A 22,940-nucleotide genomic window follows, 5' to 3' on the forward strand; every position below is an offset into this window, starting at 1 on the left:
CAACTTGCTGTTGGTGAGCCTTGACAACGGGGAACCTTCCTGTGGGCACTTATTATGGGGGCTGCATTGGAGGGGAACGTCCTGCTGCTGAATCATCTGGAAAGGGCACTGAGACGCTGGGAGAGGGGGGCGGGCATGGCCAGACGGAGGAGGGCCAACAGACGTCGCCACAACAGACCTTACGCTGGCAGGGTTTTCCGACAGCAGTTTTCCTACATGAACATGCCGGAGGAGCAGTGTGTCAGTAGGCTGCGATTTAGAAAGGAGGTGGTGACTGAGCTGTGCCAGCTGCTTCAGCCAGATCTGCAGCCTCAGATAAGGTGCAGGACATCTCTGTCGGTGGCTGAGAAGATGCCTGCTGGCCTGAACTTCTACGCGAGCAACTCTTCTCAGGCTGCGCGTCAGAGGCTGATCAGAAGTAGCTTCTAGGCCCCTCTCACAGAATGCTTGCTGCCATTCCAAGAACAGGAATGGAACCGGTCTGATACCCCCAAGCCTGTGAAGGGCAAGATGCATGTAAATAGCAGGCATGGCCATTGTAAATGAAGAAAGTGTTTCATTAAACAAAATGTGGTTCCTTCAAACATGAGAAAGCTATGGCAACAGAAAGCAAAATGAATACACTGACACATAACTGCCTCTCACACCCGGGAGACTGTCCAAAACATAAATCACATTCCGACCATCTTCCTTGGCCTTGATTCCACTGCACCAACCAAAGCATCCAATGCCCCATCAGTGAGTCGTTCCGCCCTTTACCTCACCCTTTCCATGTCTTGCTAGGCTGGTGCACCACAGGTAGGCTCCCACCGCTTTGCCTACAAGGCAGTGAGTGTGTCTGGTGATGCCAATTGACCTGCCCCTTTAAGAGCTGGCCGGCGCCACTGTGTCTCAGGGAAAGTGATTATTGGCAGCACCATCGCTGCGCCCCGCCGCTGCGAAATTGGGTTGCACCGCCGGGTTAGCGCCTTAAGAGTAGCGTGCAGCACCTGATTTAGCGCCGCAATCACCTTTAGGGGCGCTGCAACCCAATATCGCGCCAGGTGGCGCTAAATCGCAACTGGCGCTAGGCTTTGCACTTCGCCAGAACTAGCGCCCCAAACGGGGCTATACCCAATTTCTCCCCCAAAGTGTTCAAAATAAAGATTTCAATGTTTGCCAGCACATTACCAGAAACTTCACATGACCATTGGATAAACCACCCAAGTGCCTACCCTTGTGTGTTATTAGTTGGTATGCTTGCAGTAGGATGAGGGTGAGTGTGAGGGGTAGCTAGTGAGATGGGGAAGTGATAATGTAAATAGATAGGGATGGGTGGAGGTGCAAGGTAAGTTGATGTGAGTAAGGATGTGCAGGAGTAGGATAGGGAAGGCAGAGTGATGGGGATGTGATGAGTGGCACAGCAGGATGAGGTTGAGTGTGGCTCTGCAGTAACGTTTCGTGATCTATTGAGATCAGTGAAAGGTTTGCACCAGTGCAGCCTGGTCCTCCTGACATGAGGCATCCCTGCTTGTGTCCTCCTGTGCAATGTGTAACCAGGCTGCGTTGGCGTCCTGGGGAGGTCTCTTCCGCCTATTGGAAGAGAAGAGAACCTCCCTGCGTGCTGTGACTCCCTCCATATGGAGGGAGTCATGCGAGATGTTTGGGTGCAGCCGTGCACCTCTGCAGTGCTCATCAATGTTTGCAGCACTTCAATGCTGCAGAACACTGACAGCACAACTGTCAAAATGAATGTGGCATTGGTCCCTTTAAGGAAACCGGCTGATGACGCGTCATCAAATGATGTCATCAGACCTGCTTCCTTTTAATTGGCCACATAGGGCGGGCTTAACAAGCCCTATTAACAGAAAATACTTTTTGCAGAGCGGCTGCAGCCGGGAATGGGACTGGAACCCGGAAACCACCTCTCCCGCCATGATCCCGCCTCCGCTGGTGAAATCGCGGCCTTAATTTCTCCTGCCTTCCCTCATATCACAGACCTTCCCTTTTGTTCTTTCCTCCTCTCCTCCCTTTCCCTGCCCCTACACTTGCTTAAAAATCTGTTACATCTCCAACTTTTTCCAGTTCTGACGAAGGGTCATCGATCTGAAACATTAACTCTGTTTCTCTCTCTACAGATGCTGCCTGACCTGCTGAGTATTTCCAGCATTTTCTGAAGTTATGCTAAACCTTTATAAAACATTGGTTAGGCCTCAGCTGGAGTATTGTGTATTGTATTGGGTACCACACTTTAGGAAGGATGTCAAGGATTTAGAGAGGGTGCAGAAGAGATTTACCAGAATGGTACCAGGGATGAAGGACTTCAGTTATGTGGAGAGACTGGAGAAACTGGGGTTGTTTTTCTTAGAGCAGAGATGATTACAGGAGGAATGGTGGAAATGGAATGGCGGCGCGCACAGACGCAGCGGCTTTGCTTCTCCCAGGACGGTGCTATTTACATTTAATGTTAATGTTATTTGTACTGGACTCATGGGAGCTTGCAAGATCACATTTCGTTGTTCATGTACTTGTGCATTGTACAATGACAATAAAGTTGAATTATAAAAAAATTTAAAAAAATTTGTGAAAGGTGTTCAAAATCATGAACGGGATTGATAGAGTAAATAATGAGAAACTGTTTCCAATGGTAGAAGGGTCGGTAACGAGAGGACACAGATTAAAGGTGATTGGCAAAAGAACTAGAAGTGGCATGAGGAAACATTTTTACAGCGAGTTGTTGTGATCTGGAATGCACTGCCTGAAAGGGTGGTAGAAGCAGATTCAATAGTAACTTGCAAAAGGGAATTGGATAAATACTTGAAGGGAATAAAAATACAGGGCTATGGTGAAAGAACAAGGGAGTGGGAATAATTGGACAGCTCTACCAAAGAGCTGGCACAGGCATGATGGGCCGAATGGCCTCCTTCTGTGCTGTATCATTCTATGATTCTATGAACTTCCAAAGCAATTCATTGATGTGAAGCACTTTAAGGTGTCCTGAAGCTGTACCATATAAATACACATTGGCCCAGTAATTCCTGTCACAACGCGTGAGTATGGACGGGGTACTCACGCGTGTGCCCGGAGGAATTGCCGGTTTTCAGCATGCACAGCGCATGCGCTGAAAACCGGCATTTCCTGTCCTCTAACCCAAGGGGTTAAGAGGCAGAATGCGTGCGACTTGTGATGCAGCGCGTGCGCAGTGAAATTCCTTTTTTTTTTCCAGAGTTGCCCGAGTGTAAAGGCCTCCGGTTTTTACGTGTGGTAAAACCAGACGTAAGTACTTAGTTTTACAGGTAAGTGGTCTTTTAGTACAATTTAGAAAAAAAAATTCCACAGGTTTATTATTTTTAAAGAATTTACAGTAAGGTAAGTTTAGTTTTAGACCCTATTTTTTAAAAATTTATTTTTTTCAAAAATTTGATTAATTATTTTAAATATTTTTTAAAACTTATTTATAGTTAATATAATCAGTGGGATGTTTTTTAAAATGTTATTTAAAGTTTAAGTAATGTTTTGGCAGCCCATACTTTTCATGAGTTTGACAGTTCTTACTCTCAAACTCATGAATGAAGTTTCCCCTCCTCTGATTGGCTGCACAGTACTCACCTGATCCCAGCCGGCACATCGCACTAACTACGCCGCTGGATCAGGTAAGCACATCGCGCCGACATCTGAACCGGGCCAGTGACAGGAAATGCAAGCAGGCCCGGGCTTCAGATGTCGGCGCGCCGGGTGAGTGCACATCGGGGGCTTGCACGCGCGGCAAGCCCCCGAACCTAATTTCTGGCCCATTATTTATTTCTCATTCTAGTGTGACACTGCAGTGCTACTGAAAATCATTTGTAAAAGTATCAATTTTATTTGCAACTATGTTAAAATTAGTTGCATAGAATCATAGAAATTTCAGGCCTATTTTGTTAATGCCAGTGTTAGCTCCCCCACTGGGCTTATCTACACAAATCTCAATTCCCTGCTATGTTCCATATCCTTTAATATATTTCTCCTTCAAATGTTTATCTAATTCCCTTTTAAATGAAGTGATGGACTCAGTTTCAATAGTCACTTGTGGTGATGCATGATATGTTCTAATAACCCTTTGCATGAAAAACATATTTTAACTCCCATTCGAACCAGTGCCACAGCAAACACTGATTAGAGCCATCCCAAAAAATATAATATAAAGCCCAACACCTCGACATTAAAGAGCTACAGAGGTTGTTGCGGCTACCATCTTTACTCTTTGAAGTACCAGTTGCCACATACAACTCAGTAATTATTTTTACATTTACATTTGTTAAAGTACAAACTCTGTGGGGAAATGGTAACCTTTGAATACCCAAATTAAACAAAAAGAAACTGCATAATACATTTATAATTTGTAATAGATTGGTGGTGAATAGAGGAAGAATTACTGAGATTATGTATATTTCTAAAATCTTATTTTAAAATATCTAGGAATACAATGTTAGAAATAAATCAATTTACAGATGTCAACAGATTTATTTTTAAAACTCAAATGAAAATTTAGCACTCAAGTTTTGCTCCTTAACGCCCATTTTTTCGGCAATACGAGTGCTGTTTTGTCTCCAAGTGAGCAGCTGAGGAGCAGGAGGAGGAGGAGGAGCAGGAGGAGGAGGAGGAAGAATGGACGAGGTAATCTAGACAGCCCATTTCTGGCTGGGCTGTCCGTGAAGAACTCATTCGAATATTATACCAGTAAACGCAAACCAACAGTCTCCCACCTTACTTTCCCTCCATCACTGATAATCACAGCGTCCGCTTGGCCACAATGCAGAAAATAAAAGCAAACACAAAATAAACATTCTAAACCAAATTTAGAAATCAAAGCTTGCCATATTGCATACAAACGTAAACTAATCACCCTTGTGCATTTCTTTAGTGCCTGTCTTCTGTGAGCTTTTGCCTGTCCAAGTGCTCTGACGCAGGGCTACCCCAGTGGCTGCAGAATGGCTGGTGGAAGGCTGCTGACTTTCAGTGGAGGAGACTGCAGATGGTCTTGCAGGACAACCTTGAGCAGCTCTGGGCCTAGAAGGCTCGGCTGTGGACTGCACCACCTCAGCATGGGCGGCAGCAGTCTGGGCTGACTGGCTGACAGGTAACAGCAAGGGAACTGGCGGAGTGGTAATGATGGGAGGAGGAATGCTGTCATCCTGAGAGAGGACAGCAGGCTCGTACTCCACGGAGCCACTGCCACTCCCCCAGCAATCTTAGTAATCTGTTGGAAGACAGATTGCTGGAATGTTGTGTCACCCTGCAAGCCCCTTTCCACACTGGTATCTGCAGCCATGCTGGCAGAAATCTGAACTTGCGTGGCAGCAAGCTGAGCTTGTATGAGAACTGTCTGAGCTTCCACTCAGCACTCAGACATTGGGTGGCTGTTACTTGTGCTGCAATGTAAGCTGAGACATCGGCCATCAGACGCTGCATCATGGTTGGGTCCACAAGTGTGCTAATGCAGTTTACCACCACTTCCATGCTGGAAATGATGTGCTCTAAGCTCTGCGCAAAGCCCTGTGCCAAGTTGGTGCTGGACTCCTCCATGCTCCTTGACATTCAGCAGAACTTTTGTGTGACCTCACCCTCTGGCGAGCTGGCACCTGCGCTACCTGTGATGAAATATGCCTTCATCAGCCCATGTGTTTTACCTGCTTGTATTTTACCTGCTTGTATTTTACCTGCTTGTATTGTGTGAACTGCCCCCTTTTGTTCCTATTGTGTGTATTGGCTACGCCCCTGTCTTTTGCCATATAAAGGTCTCAGGAGCTGTATGAGTCATTTACTACCAGACGAACCCGATGTGGGAAGACCTGCTATGCTGCTATGTTCTTAGTGATTAAAAGCCTTCAGTTGAATCCTTGTCTTTGAGTCATTGATGGCATATCAATTTTAATCACTAAAACACCAAGATGGATCGACTCCTGAAACCAGAGTGCTTGGATCTGGACCCCCATGCCTCAGACGCAGCCACACAGTTCGGACACTGGTTCCAATGAATCACAGAATCACAGAAACCCCACAGTGCAGATAGAGGCCATTTCAGCCCATCGAGCCTGCACCGACACATATCCCACCCGATCCCCGTAACCCCTACACCAACACATATCCCACCCTATCCCCGTAACCCCACGTATTTAATCCCCCTAACACTAAGGGTCAATTTATCATAGCCAATCAACCTAACCCGCACATCTTTGGACTGTGGGAGGAAACCGGAGCACCCAGAGGAAACCCACGCAAACACGGGGAGAATGTGCAAACTCCACACAGACAGTCACCCGAGGCCAGATTCGAACCCGGGTCCCTGGCGCTGTGAGGCAACAGTGCTAACCACTATGCCACCGTGCTTCGAATTTTTCATTGCAAACTCATCCACTGCCATAGCCGCAGCCGAAACCGCTACTGGAGACATGAAACTGGGAATCCTGCGAAACTGGGTGAGCCATCGGGTCTCCCCTCTCATCCAAGATGCCACCAGCTACGAGGATGCCTGCACCATCCTGAAGGCCCACTACGCGCGGCCAATAAACGTGGTGTACGCCAGGCATCTTCTGACTACTCGCACGCAGCGGCATGGTGAGTCACTAGAGGACTTTATACTAAACCTAAAAGTACTGGGCCGAGACTGTAACTGTAAGGCCATGTCTGCCATCGTGTACACGGAGGAGCTGATTCGAGACTCCCTTATTGCGGGCCTCAGTTCAAATTATATTCGGCAGAAACTGTTTGAAAAGGAGGGACTGGACTTAAAACAGGCTATAGATATAGCGCGATCGCTGGATATGGCCCAGAGGAACTCTGAATCCTGTTCCTCAGGCCACGCGGCCCACTCCACCTCGTGCGCGCCGTGGGGGCCGCCATCTTGGAAGCCATCTTCACCTCCCAGGTCTCAGGCCAGCCCAGCACCATCGGAGCCCCAGCCTCCACCCAGGAGCCCCACTACTGCCGCGATGCATCGGGGCCCGAAATGCTACTTCTGCGGCCAGGACAAACACTCCAGGCATCTGTGCCCAGTGAAGGGCACCACCTGTTTTAAATGCGGGAAGAAAGGACATTTCAGCAAAGTCTGCAGAGGGAACCCCGCCTCCAACTCCACCACCGCCGCGTGCGCGCCGTGGGAGCGGCCATCTTGGAAGCCATCTTGTCCACCCTCATGGAGTCCACCATCTTGCCCCGACTACACGGATCTCCAGGACCCACTGGTGGCCTCGGTCACAGTGGATCAATCCAGGCCACATCCGTTGTCTAAATCAATGATGGACATAGAGGTAAACGGGAACAAGGTTAAATGCTTGATTGACTGCGGGAGCACCGAAAGCTTTATTCATCCTAGCCTGGTTAAACGACTTTCTCTAACGATAGTACCCACACAAGGCAAAATCGCCATGGCCGATAAGACTCATACCTCAAAAATTACAGGTTTCTGCGCGGTTATGTTGTCGGTAAAAGGCAATGATTACAGAGATTTTAAACTATTGATAATGCCAGATCTCTGTGTGAGCGTGATCTTGGGTCTGGACTTCCAGTGCCACCACCAAAGTATCACGCTTACCTACGGTGGGTCCCAGCCGCCCCTCACAGTGTGCGGTCTGGCTACCCTGAAGGTCAAGCCGCCCTCTCTGTTCGCCAACCTCGCACCCAACTGTCGACCCATAGCGACCAAGAGTAGGCGGTACAGCTGGGAGGATAGACGGTTCATTGCGTCGGAAGTAGAAAGACTCAAGCGGGAGGGTATCATCGAATGCAGTACCAGCCCGTGGCGCGCCCAGGTAGTAGTAGTTAAGGGTAGCGAAAAGAAGCGGATGGTGATAGATTATAGCCAGACGGTTAATCTATACACCCAGCTAGACGCCTACCCTCTGCCCCGCATAGCGAATATGGTTAACCAAATTGCGCAATACCGGGTGTTTTCCACCATCGACCTAAAATCGGCATACCACTAGCTCCCCATTAGGCTGGAGGACCGTCCATACACCGCCTTCGAGGCGAACGGACATCTCTACCACTTCCTCAGAGTCCCCTTTGGGGTAACGAACGGGGTCTCGGTCTTCCAGCGGGAGATGGAACGCATGGTCGATGAGAACCAGTTAACAGCCACCTACCCATACCTAGACAACGTCACCATCTGCGGCCACGACCAGCAAGACCACGACTCGAACCTCGCGAGATTTCTGAAAACCACCCTCAGACTCAATCTCACCTACAACGAGGATAAGTGTGTCTTTAGCACCACGCGCCTCTGCATCCTGGGCTGCGTGGTGGAAAACGGGGAAATCGGTCCGGACCCCGACCGATTGTGCCCCCTACGGGAGCTACCCCTACCAAACACTCCCAAGGCCCTGAAAAGGTGCCTGGGGTTCTTCTCCTATTACGCCCCATGGGTCCCCAATTATTCCGACAAGGCCCGTCCCCTCCTGAAATCAACGTCCTTCCCGCTCACAGCCGAGGCCCACGCCGCCTTCAACAGCATTAAACACGACATTGAGAAGGCCGCGCTGCGGGCAGTGGACGAAAACATCCCTTTCCAGGTCGAAAGCGATGCGTCCGACTTCGCTTTAGCAGCCACCCTCAACCAGGATGGGCGGCCCGTAGCCTTTTTCTCAAGAACCCTCCAAGGGCCCGAGATCAGGCACTCCTCGGTAGAGAAGGAGGCCCAGGCCATAGTGGAGGCAGTGTGGCACTGGAGGCACTACCTAGCCGGCAAACGCTTCACCCTGCTTACCGACCAGCGGTCGGTAGCCTTCATGTTTAACAACAAACAGAGGGGGAAGATCAAGAACGACAAAATTCTCAGGTGGCGGATCGAACTCTCCACGTTTGAGTACGACATAATATATAGGCCGGGGGCCCTCAACGAATCCCCCAACGCCCTATCACAAGGGATGTGTGCCAGCATCCAGGGGGACAGGCTACAGGGCCTCCACAATGGCCTCTGCCACCCGGGGGTCACCCGGCTATTCCACTTTATAAAATCCCGTAACCTGCCCTATTCCATCGAGGAGGTCCGGTCTATGACCAGGGACTGCCGCACCTGTGCGGAATGCAAGCCCCGTTTTTTCAGACCCGACCGAGCCCACCTGATCAAAGCTACACGGCCATTCGAGCGCCTGAGCTTAGATTTCAAGGGACCACTCCCCTCCACCGACCGCAATGTGTACTTTCTCAACATTGTGGACGAGTACTCCCGCTTCCCATTCGCCTACCCCTGCCCAGATATGACCAGTGCCACGGTCATCAAGTGCCTCGGCAACCTGTTTTGCACGTTCGGCATGCCTAACTACATCCACACTGACAGGGGGGCATCGTTCATGAGCGATGAACTGCGCCAATACCTGCTGTCGAAGGGGATAGCCACGAGTCGGACCACTAGTTATAACCTCCGGGGTAATGGGCAAGTGGAGAGGGAGAACGCAACAGTGTGGAAGGCGGTCACCTTAGCACTAAGGTCTAAAGGCCTCCCCACCTCCCGCTGGCAGGAGGTCCTCCCAGGCGTACTCCACTCGATAAGGTCGCTACTGTGTACTGCTACTAACGCCACTCCTCATGAGAAGATGTTTGTTTTTCCCCGCAAATCAACCTCAGGAGTATCCCTACCCTCGTGGCTCTCCACCCCAGGGACAGTCCTGTTACGGAAACATGTGAGGGGCCACAAAACGGATCCCCTCGTGGAGGCAGTACACCTACTCCACGCAAACCCACAGTACGCGTACGTCAAGCACGCCGACGGGCGTGAAGACACCGTATCCATAAAGCACCTCACCTCGGCAGGAAGCGACGACGATGACCCATCACCACCACCCCCAAAAGAACCTCCACCATCCCCAGAGGTATCCTCACCACCCCCTGAAGTACCTGCAACACCCCCAGCACATGGGTATGCCCAGGAGGGCACCACGGACTCCCGGTCAGAACCCGAGGTACTGTTGCAACGTTCAGGAAGGACTATCACACCCCCGGACGGACTAAATCTGTAGAAGGGGTGAATATGATGAAATATGCCTTCATCAGCCCATGTATTTTACCTGCTTGTATTTTACCTGCTTGTATTTTACCTGCTTGTATTGTGTGAACCGCCCCCTTTTGTTCCTATTGTGTGTATTGGCTACGCCCCTGTCTTTTGCCATATAAAGGTCTCAGGAGCTGTATGAGTCATTTACTACCAGACGAACCCGATGTGGGAAGACCTGCTATGCTGTTATGTTCTTAGTGATTAAAAGCCTTCAGTTGAATCCTTGTCTCTGAGTCATTGATGGCATATCACTACCCTTGCCCCCTCCCCTGGTTGCAAGCTTCTCATGCCCGGTGTCTCAACACGTGCAGATCCAGTGTCTAAGCTAACCCCTAAAGTACGCCGAATGTCAGTGGTCTTTCACCATCAGCGTCTTGGTGCTCTTCCACCTGTTGCTCCTCCACCACTGCCTGGCCAGGTTACAGTTCTTGGGTATCTGAAAGGAGAAAGGCACAAGGGTAGAGGGAGGGGAGGGGGGGAAAGTAAGAGTTGCATGCTTACACTATCTGCAGCTTGTAAATCAGAAGAGATTATGGGATGAGGGGGAAGTGGAATGTGAGAAAGAGAACTAGGTATGAGGAGACCATCATCCCCTATGGTTTCAGCCCCGCCGTTGGCCATGGCCGCTCCAATGGTAGTGAACACTGTCTCCTCCCTGGAGGTAAGGACATGCAGCCATGTTTGTCCCCTGCCAGTTAGCTCTTGTTGCTTCATGTTGTGCACCATCTTGTCCTTACAGTGAGTGCGGTGCAATGTGTTTGTGTGATGAGGTTGTCATGTTTGAATAGCTGGCAGTGTGTGCAAGCTGTGAGATGTGGTTGTGAGGCTTGCAGCAGTGCTAAGTGTATGAGGGTGAGGTGCAACTATGAATGTTAGGTATGAGTTCTGGTGGATAGAGATTGTTGGTAGGTGAGTGATGGGGTGTGGTGCATTAGTGCATTGAGCAGTGTCTGAGGCTAGTGGTACAGTTGGTGCGATATGGCACCTTGACCACTTGTCTAAGGTCATTGAACATTTTGCAGTACTGCATTCAGATCTTCAGGGCTTGTCTCTTGGCATTGACCGCCACGGCTAACTGGCCCCACTGCCTTCTGAGCATTTTTTGGAGGGCCTCCTGGCCCCCTGTGGATACAGCACTTCTCTCCTCCTTTCTTCTGTGACCAAGGCTGAGAACCTTGGAGCATGTTCTCTCCCATGTTGTGCCACTATTCAGTCTTTTTCCACGTCAGAGTGACTTGTACAATGAATTCCAGCACCTGCTCCAACTACAGTGCACCTCCCTTTTAAGAAGTGCAGGCTGGCTTTAACTCGTGCTAGCCTCTCACAATTTTGGGCCCCCTATTGAGGTGTGCAGCCAGTCAACAGCACGGTTAGCACTGGCTGCACACTATAATCCAATCATTCCTCTTAAGCCAAGCTGTAAAATGGACTGGGATTGAATTTGTGCTAGAAAAAATGTTACTTTTAAACAAAATTTCCCAAAAGCTGGCATGTAGTGTCCAGTGGAACAATCAACCTGGAGCTTGTGCAGAAACTTTGAGCAAATTGGGTATATCCATTGATCCTCAGTTTTTAGTTTTCTGAAAGGTTGATGATGAATGTATTTGGGTTTGAACTCATGTCAGTATTTATATGACCAGTCCATTCAATTCATTTTCAGTGATATCACTGGTTTGTACATTGTTTCATAAAAAAATTCTAAGTTAAATTACATTACACTAAAATGGTGCAACATATTGGATTTCAGGGTTTGTTAAAGGACAGAAAAGTCACATGTAACTTTTGTCATCATATAAGGATTTTTTGTGAGAGAGAAATGTCAATTGTCCTAAACAAGGGCATTTCTTTTGCAAATCAACTCAGCCTGCCTGCCTTCTTCTGCACTCTCCAGAAATGTATCTATTTAACTTTTAAACCCACGTATCCCCTTCAATGATCTTATCTGATAAGGTATTCCATAATTCTATTATCCTTTGGCTGAAATAAATCTGCCTCACTGACTCCGAATGTGTCTCCTGATATTTGAGTCCTTCACTGCAGTTAATAACTTGCTTGGGTTGATTTTGTCCTTTCCCTTCATAATCTTGAGAACTTTAATAGGATCACCTTAAAGTCTCCTCTTTTCCAAAAAAAACCAAGCTTCCAACTTCTTTCCTAATAACTTAAACTCTGATACCTGAGGGCTGATTTTCCAAACATGCATGGAGCTTTGCCTGGTGCAGGTATCATTCAGACATTCTGGCAACATCTTAGTTGCGCACAGGCAATAATATCTGTCCTATGAATAGGTGTCTATAACTGCACAATGTACTCTAGATAGGCTCCTGTCATCAATACAACCAGTTTAGATTTGTGTTCTGTTCCTCTGCTAGTGCAACCCTGTACCTCATTTGTCTTCTCTTTTATTAACTGCAGCTAAGCACTGTGCTGACACTTTCATAGATTTATCGACTATAACCTTGAGATCTCTCATGATTAGCATGCTGTACCACTGTCGCATGTAACACGTTTCTTGCAGTGTTCCCTTACTAATTATGTTACACTTATTCACATGCAAGTGACACGATGATGCATTTAGATGTAATTTAAGTGATTGTATCTTGTGTTTGTGAAAGAAGTTTCTCGAGCATTTTTTTAATGGAGATAATGCTTCTTTAACAGAAGATAACAGCGCCTAAATTTCGCGGGCCACAGTCCCAATGGTTATTCCAGAATTGCATCCACTTGCTGGAGTTTTCAGGGTCCGTGGAAGATCATTTAATTAATATGGGGCCAGCGCCTCAATTCACCACAATGACCGTATCTCTGGCGTCTGCCTGCCCCACACAGCCAAAGAATTTGGTGCCTGGCCTCCTTTGGCGTGATGGAGGTTGCCCAGGCCCACTCACCCAGACCCCATGGAGACCCCTCGGCCCTTGTGTAAGCGAGTCAATCCTGTTTTCTCTCCAACCTTTGGGAGTCTAGGCCAGGTCTACCCACCCCAAGGCTGTTAAGGCAGGTTTAACAGACTGAAAGATAAACAGACATCTAAGTAAGGTTGGAAAAAAATGAAAGAAAAAGAGAAGGGGAGAGAATCGGTCATAGAGCGTGATCTACAAAGTACTTAACTGAAAACCATTAGATGATATGAAAGAATTCAGTGAGATTATAGGGAGATAAGAATTTTCCCCATCAAAAAACAGGTGACCTTGGAGCGTGGGGGCAGTTAAATTGTTAAAAATGTGAATCCCGACCTGATCCTGCCCACTTCCGGTTTTGGTGGAGGCGGGACGGGGGCGGGTGACCAACCCGTTCCCAGGGGAAGTTACCTCAATTTAAATATTGTAATGAGACTGGAAGCCTCTTTTTCCCCATCCATTTCAAATCTAACTGCCTGTGGAGGGGTTTCACACAATTCATGAAACCCGGAAGTTAAACTGAGGTGGGAACTGTTGCATCCAGGAGGTAAGTGCCTTTATACCTACGTCCTGGATCCAGGGTCCTGACCATACCCACCCCCCGCGATCGGAGGGGAAGTAGGAGGTGTTGGTGTTCCCATGCACCCGATACCCTTGTCCTTCTCGGTGGTGGAGGTTGCGGGTTTAGGAGGTGCTGCCGAAGAAGCCTTGTTGAGTTTCTGCAGTGCATCTTGTAGCTATTGCACACTGCAGCCACAGAGCACCCTCCATAAACTCCAACATTGGCTCACTGTGCAGCTGATCATAGCCCTGCACTAAGTTCCATTTATCCATCACTTTGGCCCTTTAGGACCTACATTGGCCTCCTGTTGTCCCATATATTAATATGTAACCCTCAACCTCATTGTCAAATCCCTCCACCCCCTAATTCCCCCCTATCTGTGGAACCTCCTCCACTTTTATATCACTTCTGCACCCTTTGGCCCTCCAACTCTGGCCTTTTGTGCATCTCCCTCTCTTCACCCTTTCCCCGATGACAAAGCCCTCATCTGGCTCGGTCCAAACCCTATGAAATTCCCTCCACCTTGCCACTTCTCTCTCCTCCTTTAAAAACCTTCTCAAAACCCCCTTTTCAACCAAACTTTCAGTCCACTCTCCTATTCTCTCCCTCCATGGCTCAGCACCTATTCCCTTACCTATTTTCATTTGTGAAGTGCCTTGACATATTTCTAGCCATATTAGTGCAAGTTGTTATTGGTGTTTACCTTCCGCTGTCACTGTTTTTTTTACTTTGGTGACATAGCAGGCATGTGGAATGAATCTGCAATTGTACCAGTAGACTCAGATGTAAAGCTAGTGTAATAAAATTACAAATAGTTCTTGTACCATAACTTACTGCAAAACATCAATCAGCTACAAGGCAAACATTTTAATAAAAATTCTGATTTCTTCTGCAGAAAACCATAAAAATTATATTCTCACAAAAATAAGTTCAATGTTAAATGAAAATATCCTTTCTTTTCTTTTTCGTAAGCATGTCCGGATTGATTAATTCAGCTTGAAGTTGGTAAAATGGGGATTTCATCAAGTTTACCAACTTCAAGCTGAATTATTAATCCACATTTGTGAAATGCTGCCTGGAGTTTACTTTGGATTGCAAAAAGCTTACAGCTGAAATGCTTGGTTTTCTTAGTTTCTGAGCAATTCATTTAAATGATGGGAAGACAATTTTACAGCAAAAAAGAGAAGTGGTTTGGTTTTATTGAATAAAGGAAATTTTGAACAATTGCAGGAAATGACTACTGTAAGAATCACAGTTTTGTATGTCTTTGAGTGCGGCTGAAATAAATATTAGACTGTTTACTGTGAACTATATGTAAATAAAACTTGTTTAACTGCTGGGGGCAATACAGTTTTAATGGTGAAGCTGCGATCAAAGTTGAATGATGTTTTCATTATGCCATCCACTGTAGGAAACAAATTGTGCAAATCTGCTCCTCATTAAATACATAGAAATATTCACAAGTTACAAACGGAAACAGATCATTCGGCCCAACCGGTCCGTGTTGGCATTTGCCCTCCCCATGAGCAAATAGATCTAATCACATTTACCTACCTTGTTCCCATATCCTTTTGACCCCGATTCCTTCACCCACCTATCCTATCTAAGTATTTTAATATGCAGATAATAAAAAAGATATATATTTGCATTTTTCACACCTTATTGAGGCACTGAAACATATGAAGGCACTTCACGCAATGAATTACTTTTGGAGTGCCAGTTGTTGTGAAGGTAAAAATTAATCATTGACTAAGCAGTATGTTAAATATTTCTGAGTGGGCTGACATGACTTATCAGATTCCTGGTCCACTAACTATGGGCAGATACCTAATGTCCCTATGGGACAGGAATTCCTTAGGGATTCTGCCTGTCTCTGATGGCAGACCATCAGTACCAACACCACCCCCTCCCCCACACCCCATAAAATGACAGAGACCCGTTTGCTTCGATTGGTAACCTCCCCACAGGAAAGCCATCCAGTCTGCTTGGGAAGAGGTAGCAGAAATTCTCAGTGCAGTATCCAACATTCAGAAAGCCTGAGGAAGAAGATTTAGGTCTCGATTTTGCCAGGCCCAAGGAGATGGGATTGGAGGCGTGTGAGTTGTTAAAATCACCAAAAATGGTGAGCGGGCCCGATCCCGCCTCCATCCCGCCTCCGAGCAATTTTCCCAAATGCGTATTTTCTGACCCCCTTTCCATCCCGTTTCCAAGAGGCGGGATAGGCCCTTAAGCCCTTAACAACCACTTAATTGCCTCTATAATCTCATTTTGAGAGGCCTTTCCGATTTTTAGACATTCCCTCCATCCTACACGCCTCCTCTGGAACATGCCAGGTAATGCTGGTGGCCTCACAAGTGGATTGCTTACTCACAGCTGCAGCTCCACCATTACAAAGGAGTTTTTACCAATGATCAGTTGCAGGTGGCAGAACTTTGTTGTCTCAGGTCTGGGGGAGCTTTTAGCAGGCATACTCAGTGTTGTGGAAGTTTGGAGCCTGACACCCATCTCCAGTGTGACCTCCTGGGAAACCCCTCTCCCCACCTTGACTAAGCGCTTCCACAATTGAGGCATATACCAGAAGCATGGCAACCATTTAGTTCCTTTCCTCCTGGACATCAGATTTGGAAGCAGACCAGCCACGGCAGCAGCAGAACCATGAACAACAGCAGGAGCAACAACAGGAGCGCCAAGCTGCTAGTGACCCACCTGAAGATGCTCAGGCCAGAAGGCGCCAGCGCGCGACAACATTGCTGCCCGGGATGCAAGGGATGCACTCATCCTGGCCAGATTTGCTTAGCCTGCGCAATCAAATACTTTAGTCTCGCTCCTTCTTACCAGATCATCGACAATGGACAAGAACCTACGGAATCCTATCACTCTGACCACCATTCTGACAATTGCAAGGCGCCCTAAGCCCTCAATGTGAAAGTCCCATTTGCGAAATGACACAGGCCACAACTTCAACAGTTTACCATCAAAACACTTTATAATACAATCACAATGATGGCTGGTCCAAAAACAAAACACAGCACCCAAGTGACTACACTTGTGACTACTTGTGCTTTATTTTCCTCTTAAGCATGCTCCTACATGGTGCTTCCCCTGTGGCGTCAGCAGATGTGGAGGCCCCTTGCTCACTCTCTTGCTGCTCCTGTCTCGACGCCTTTGGCGGGCGTCCTCTGGGGTGGCGAACCTGTGCGGGCTCGCCAACAGTCTGCTGCTCCTGCAGCAGTGCAGGGGCTGAGATGCCCATCTCAATTGGGTGAGGACTCTGGTGGGGCTCTAACCAAGGGCTTTGCTGTGGCATGGTTGTGTGAGCGCTTGGAGAGGAGCCCCCACTTCCTTGTTGTCTGCCACCAACATCCCACTCATGGGTCAGCCCCACTTCAGAGCTAGCAAGTGACCTAACATCACCTTGCTGCACTGCAGGAGGGCCATGAGGACCCGTTTCTGCACTGGAAGTCCTACTCCAGAGGACTTGCATGAAGGTTTGGTTTGTTTGCTCAATAGTTGACCATCGCTCCTCAAGAGATGCCATTCTATTCTGAACAATCACCATGTTTTCAATACCCTGGTGACTAAGCTCCTCCATGGATGTAGCCATCCTCTCCTCTACCGTAGCCATCCTCTCCTCTATGGTAGCCAGCCTTACCATGGAGGTAGCCATCCTTTCCATGTAGGTTGCCATCCTTTCCACAGTGATGCGTTCATGCGCCAATGCCTCCACAAAGGTTCTGCTCATGTTAGCGATGGACTCCTCCATTCGCTCCACACTCGCAGCAACCCTGGAGACAAAACCTGCCAGACTCCTGCACCTGTTCCTGGAGTTCCAGCACTGTTCTCCTTCTGGATGGACCCGGAGGCACAGAGTCGACATGCAGCGGAGCCGAGCTGGCAGAGTCCTGCGCCCTCCGACGAGGACTCTCCACTGCTGTCCTGTCTCCACCACCTGCTGATGCTCACTTGTAAACTGTGATACACCAGGTGACAACACTACTCTGTCTCACGAAGGTCCCACCGAGGTGTGAGTGTCTGCACTGGTGCTGGGTGCGCTGAATTCTGCTGACTCTGCACCCTCAGAGGTTGCAGCTTCCCCTGAGGAGTCTGGACGCTCAGGCAGTTCCTCCTGGATAGTGGGGATGGGGACTTTCGATGGTCCTGTGGGGGAGTAAAGGAAAGAGTTAGAGATGTGAGGCCAAGGTTACATGCACATTGAACATTGCAGATGATCATAAGTCAATCTGTTAGAGCATCAGAATCATTATCAGTGACTCATGCTATGTCAATGAGAGAGATTCCAAACTATTCTGTCACGAGCTTGCTGTGATGCGCCCGTCTGTCCGTCCCTCACTTAGGTATCCTCCTTGATCCCAGCAATTTCCAGGGCCGCCTCCTCCCAGGAGGTGAGCTGGGCTACTGAGGGTGGCCCTCCTTCTGTCATAGCTCTTTCCCTCTTATTGTGGGCTCTCTTTTCCTGCAATGAGGGACACAAGTGGAGTTTGAGTGAGAATGAAGGAGTGTAGAGAATCCATAGCATAGATGCTTAGAAGGAGACAAAGGGCCCTCCCTGTGTGTTGTAAGTTGTCATTGCGTCACAGTGATGGGGAGTGTGAGGGCTGCATGGTGGAATAGTTAAGTGAATGTGACCATAGAGAGGGAATGGGTAAGGGTGCAGGGATGTCAGTGTCAAGTGGGATGTGGAAGAAGAGGTTGGCAAAGCAGAGTGCTGGTGAGGAGAGGCAATGGGGATCAGATTGAGGGTGATGGGAAAGTCATACTCACTCTTCCTGTGCGGAAAAGGTCATGAAACCTCTTCCTGCATTGCAGCCAGGTTCTGCGGCTCATCGAAATGGAGTTGACCTCCTGGGCCACTTGTAACCACACAGCTTTTGTCTGCTGGGGTGGTTTTTTTCTCCCTGAGGAAGGGAACAGCACCTCCTTATTATATCTGGCTCCGTGCACCAGAGCTTGGAGGGAGGGCTCATCAAGTCGAGGAGCACACCTTTGCTTGATCGTTGACATTTTCCACAATTCAACTCCTTCATACTAGCTGGGGGAGCCCGGCTTTGCCAGGGCTGTTTTGGGCCGGGCGGTTTAAATCGAGTGCAAGGCTTTGGGGCCTCTCTGTGTCCCTCTGTGAATCTGCTGCCGGGCAACATTTTAAATCGAGTCCCAGGCTTTTGGGCCCTGTCTCTGTGTCTTTGTCAATCTGCTGCCGGGCAACATTTCTACCTTTTAATACCTTGAAAGATGAAAGTGAAAGTACTTATAAAACGTTTTTGGTAAATCTTATGTTATTTTTAAAAGAGATACTAACTTTTTCAAAGCTGGATGATCAAAGTAGTTTGAGCTGGAAGCTGAAGTAATGGCAGTGAAACAATGGCTGCCAGATCCCTGAGATGAAAACGATTAGTCCCGCCCACACACATACACCGATTGGCCAACCATCAGGGGACCGTACTGTAGGATTGGTCAATCGTGACGGCACAGGATTGGTCGAACCTTGACGTCAGTCAATCAATGCTAAGTAGCAGATAATGAGTTTAATTTTGAAGGTTTTTTGCATAAGGCGCGAACAATTTTCGTCCGACCGAAAAGTAAATACGCTTACGACTGTCCCGGAACCGTAAGCTTTCTTCGGAGGTAACGCGCGCGTAGGTAAACTCTATAACTTTCGAGCGCATAGCCGGACAGACGCACACCCGAGGACAGAAGGACAGACAGACAGATAGACAGAAGTATCCGTTTATATATATAAGAATAAATTGCAAAGCCTTTGCAGTCTCCAGAAGAATCAAGGCTGCTTGCAGGCCTTAAATTCAACAGCATTGATGACGTCATCGGAGACGACTTTCTGTATGAAAAGACTCATTGGGCCAGTGGTTCCCACATGCAGGAAATCAATTGCCCAATTAGGGGAAAATCCCACTTTTTCAACACATCACTTAGGAGTCGGGGTCCTGACACGATTTCCACCTGACACGCCCCAGCCCGCCCACACTGACAAAATCCAGCCCTGAGTTTCAGAGATTCCCCAAGCTAGCCAGCATTTCCCTATACCAAGTAAAAGAAAGAACTTGCATTTAAATAGCATCTTACCTTGCCGGCAGGATGTCCCAAAGCACTTTACAATCAATGGATTGCTTTTTGAAATGCAATTACTATAGGCAAATGAGGCAGCCAATTTGCATACTGCAATGTTCCACAAGCAGCAAATGATGTGAATAACCAGTTAATCTTTTTTTTTGGTGGTGTAGGTTGAGGGAAGAATATTGGCCAGGACACTACGAGAATTCTCTTCTTTGAATAGTGCCATTGGAGCAAGCAGATGGAGCCCCATTTAAACGGCTCATCTGAAAAGATTGCACCTCCACAATGCAGCACTCCCTCAGTAACAAACTGAAGTGTCAGCCTAGATTGGCTCAAGTCTGTGGTGGGGCTTGAATCCACAACCTTTTTTTATTTGATTATGGGATGTGGGCGTCGCTAGCAAGGCCAGCATATATTACCCATCCTTAATTGCCCTTGAGAAGGTGGTGGTGAGCCACCTTCTTGAAATGCTGCAGTCCGTGAGGTGAAGGTACTCCCACAGTGCTGTTAGGTAGGGAGTTCCAGGACTTTGACCCAGTGACGATGAAGGAACAGCGATATATTTCGAAGTCAGGATGGTGTGTGACATGGAGGGGAACTTGGAGGTGGTGGTGTTCCCATGCACCTGCTGATCTTGTCCTTCTAGATAGAAGAGGTCGTGGGTTTGAGAGGTGCTGCCAAAAAAGCCTTGGCAAGTTGCTGCAGTGCATCTTGTATATGATACACACTGCAGCCATGGTACGCCGTGGTGGAAGGAGTAACTATTTAAGGTGCTGGATGGGGTGCCAATCAAGCGGGCTGCTTTGTCCTGGATGATGTCGAGCTTCTTCAGTGTTGTTGGAGCTGCACTCATCCAGGCAAGTCGAGAGTATTCCATCACACTCCTTATTTGTGCCTTGTAGATGGTAGAAAGGCTTTGGGAAGTCAGGAGGTGAGACACTCACCACAGAATACCTAACCTCTGACCTGCTCTTGTTGCCACCGTATTTATGTGGCTGGTCCAGTTAAGTTTCTGGTCAATGGTAACCCCCAGGATGTTGATGGTGGAGAATTCGGCAATGGCAATGCCATTGAATGTCATGGGGCGGTGGTTAGACTCTCACTTGTTGGAGATAGTCAATGCCTGGCACTTCTGTGGCGCGGATGTTACCTGCCACTTATCAGCCCAAGCCTGAATGTCATCCAGATCTTGTTGCATGTGGGCATGGACTACTTCATTATCTGAGGGGTTGTGAATGGCACTGAACACTGTGCAGTCATCAGCGAACATCCCCATTTCTGACCTTATGTTGGAGGGAAGGTCATTGATGAAGCAGCTGAAGATGGTTAGGCCTGGGACACTGCCCTGAGGAACTCCTGCAGCGATGTCCAGCGGCTGTGATGATTGACCATCAATCACCACAACTGTTAAGTCCGTGAATGATTGAGACACGGACCAGCAGGAGTGAAAACAAACAAGTCTTTACTGGTGGAAGTCAATAGTGAAACTAACAAACAGAGGCTCGCTAGCGCCTTTTATACAGGGGTGGTCACTGCCGGTACTGCAGTCTGAGACCAGTTATTCTCTTAAAGGTACATACACAACAATTCCTCCCCTTTTAGATAAACAGTACATAACATTCATTTAACAACTAAATGATAACGAATTACAATCACAATTACTGTTGCTAGATACATTGGTTAAGTTTAAGCAATTATAAGTTCAGTCTTTGAGGAGGCTTCCTGATTCTGTCTGGATAACGCCTCTTTGGGGTATCAGGTTCTTCTGGCAATGTTGCGTCAGGATCAATGTCTTTGTTTGGTTCATCTGCTTCCAATATTACCGGTTCTGTGGTAGCTGCAATTGGAACGTCAATTTCATTACCAGGTGTATCAGATCGTGGTGTGGAGTTGACGTTTTCCAGTGACTCTAGAATCTGGTCAGCATGGCGTCTTACAATGCTCTCTCCAACGTCCACGGTATACATGAGAGGTCCTTGTCGTGTACAAATCGTTCCTGGCTGCCATTTCTCAGTGCGGTAGTCCCGGGCCAAAACTGGTTGACCTATCTTAAAACTCCTGGTCGGCCTTTCATTCATATTCTGAAACTGCCTGTTCTCCACATCTCTTCGGACGTTTGGCTTAACCAAATCCAAGCGGCATCGTAGTCTTTGATTGAAGAACATCATGGCTGGAGTTTGGTTGGTAACCGCATGTGTCGCATTCCGGTAGGCAAACAAGAAGTTGTCCACCTTGTGTTGTAGGGGTATATCTTCATTACACATTGCCTTGATAGCCTTCTTGAATGTTTGGACAAACCTCTCGACCAATCCATTAGTGGCTGGATGATATGGGGCAGATGTGTAATGCTTAACGCCATTGTTCTTTAAGTGGTGCACGAAACTCAAAAGGTTAGTATGCAAGTGCAGCAAGTGATTAAGAAGGCCAATGGAATGTTGGCTTTCATTGCTAGGGGGATAGAATATAAAAATAGGGAGGTATTGCTTCAGTTGTACAAGGTATTGGTGAGACCGCACCTGGAATACTGCGTACAGTTTTGGTGTCCATACTTAAGAAAGGACATACTTGCTCTCGAGTCAGTACAAAGAAGGTTCACTCAGTTAATCCCGGGGATGAGGGGCTGGACAAATGAGGAGAGGTTGAGTAGATTGGGACTCTACTCATTGGAGTTCAGAAGAATGAGAGGCGATCTTATTGAAACATATAAGATTGTGAAGGGGTTGGATCGGGTGGATGCAGGGAAGATGTTCCCGATGATGGGTGAAACTAGAACTAGGGGTCATAGTCTTAGAATAAGGGGCTGCTCTTTCAAAACTGAGATGAGGAGGAACTGCTTCACTCAGAGGGTGGTAGGTCCATGGAATATGCTGCCCCAAAAAGCTGTAGAAACTACATCATTACATAAATTTAAAACAGAAATAGACAGTTTCCTAGAAGTAAAGGGAATTAAGGGTTACAGGGAGCGGGCAGGAATTTGGACATGAGTCTAGGTTCGGATCGGTCATGGCCCTGTGGGTAGCGGAGCGGGCCCAGGGGCTGTGTAGCCTGATCCTGCTCCTATTTCGTGTGTCTAATTCTGTTAGATGCAGGAGATGGTTCTGTGATAGTGGATTGGCAGTTAGGATCAGATCAGCCATGATCTTATTGAATGGCGGAGCAGGATCGAGGGGCCGATTGGCCTACTCCTGCTCCTATTTCTTATGTTCTTATGAACCTCCGGAACTCTTTAGACACAAACTGTGGTCCATTGTCAGAGCAAATCTGTTCAGGCAGCCCATTCCTGGCGAATATGGTTCGCAAAACTGTGATAGTTTTTTCCGTGGTGGTTGAGGACATTTTTATTACCTCTGGCCACTTTGAATGTGCATCCACCGCAATTAAA

This window comes from Somniosus microcephalus, chromosome 7 (assembly GCF_052327205.1).
Source record: "Somniosus microcephalus isolate GS21.2 chromosome 7, FLI_Smic_1.0, whole genome shotgun sequence".
NCBI lineage: Eukaryota > Metazoa > Chordata > Chondrichthyes > Squaliformes > Somniosidae > Somniosus > Somniosus microcephalus.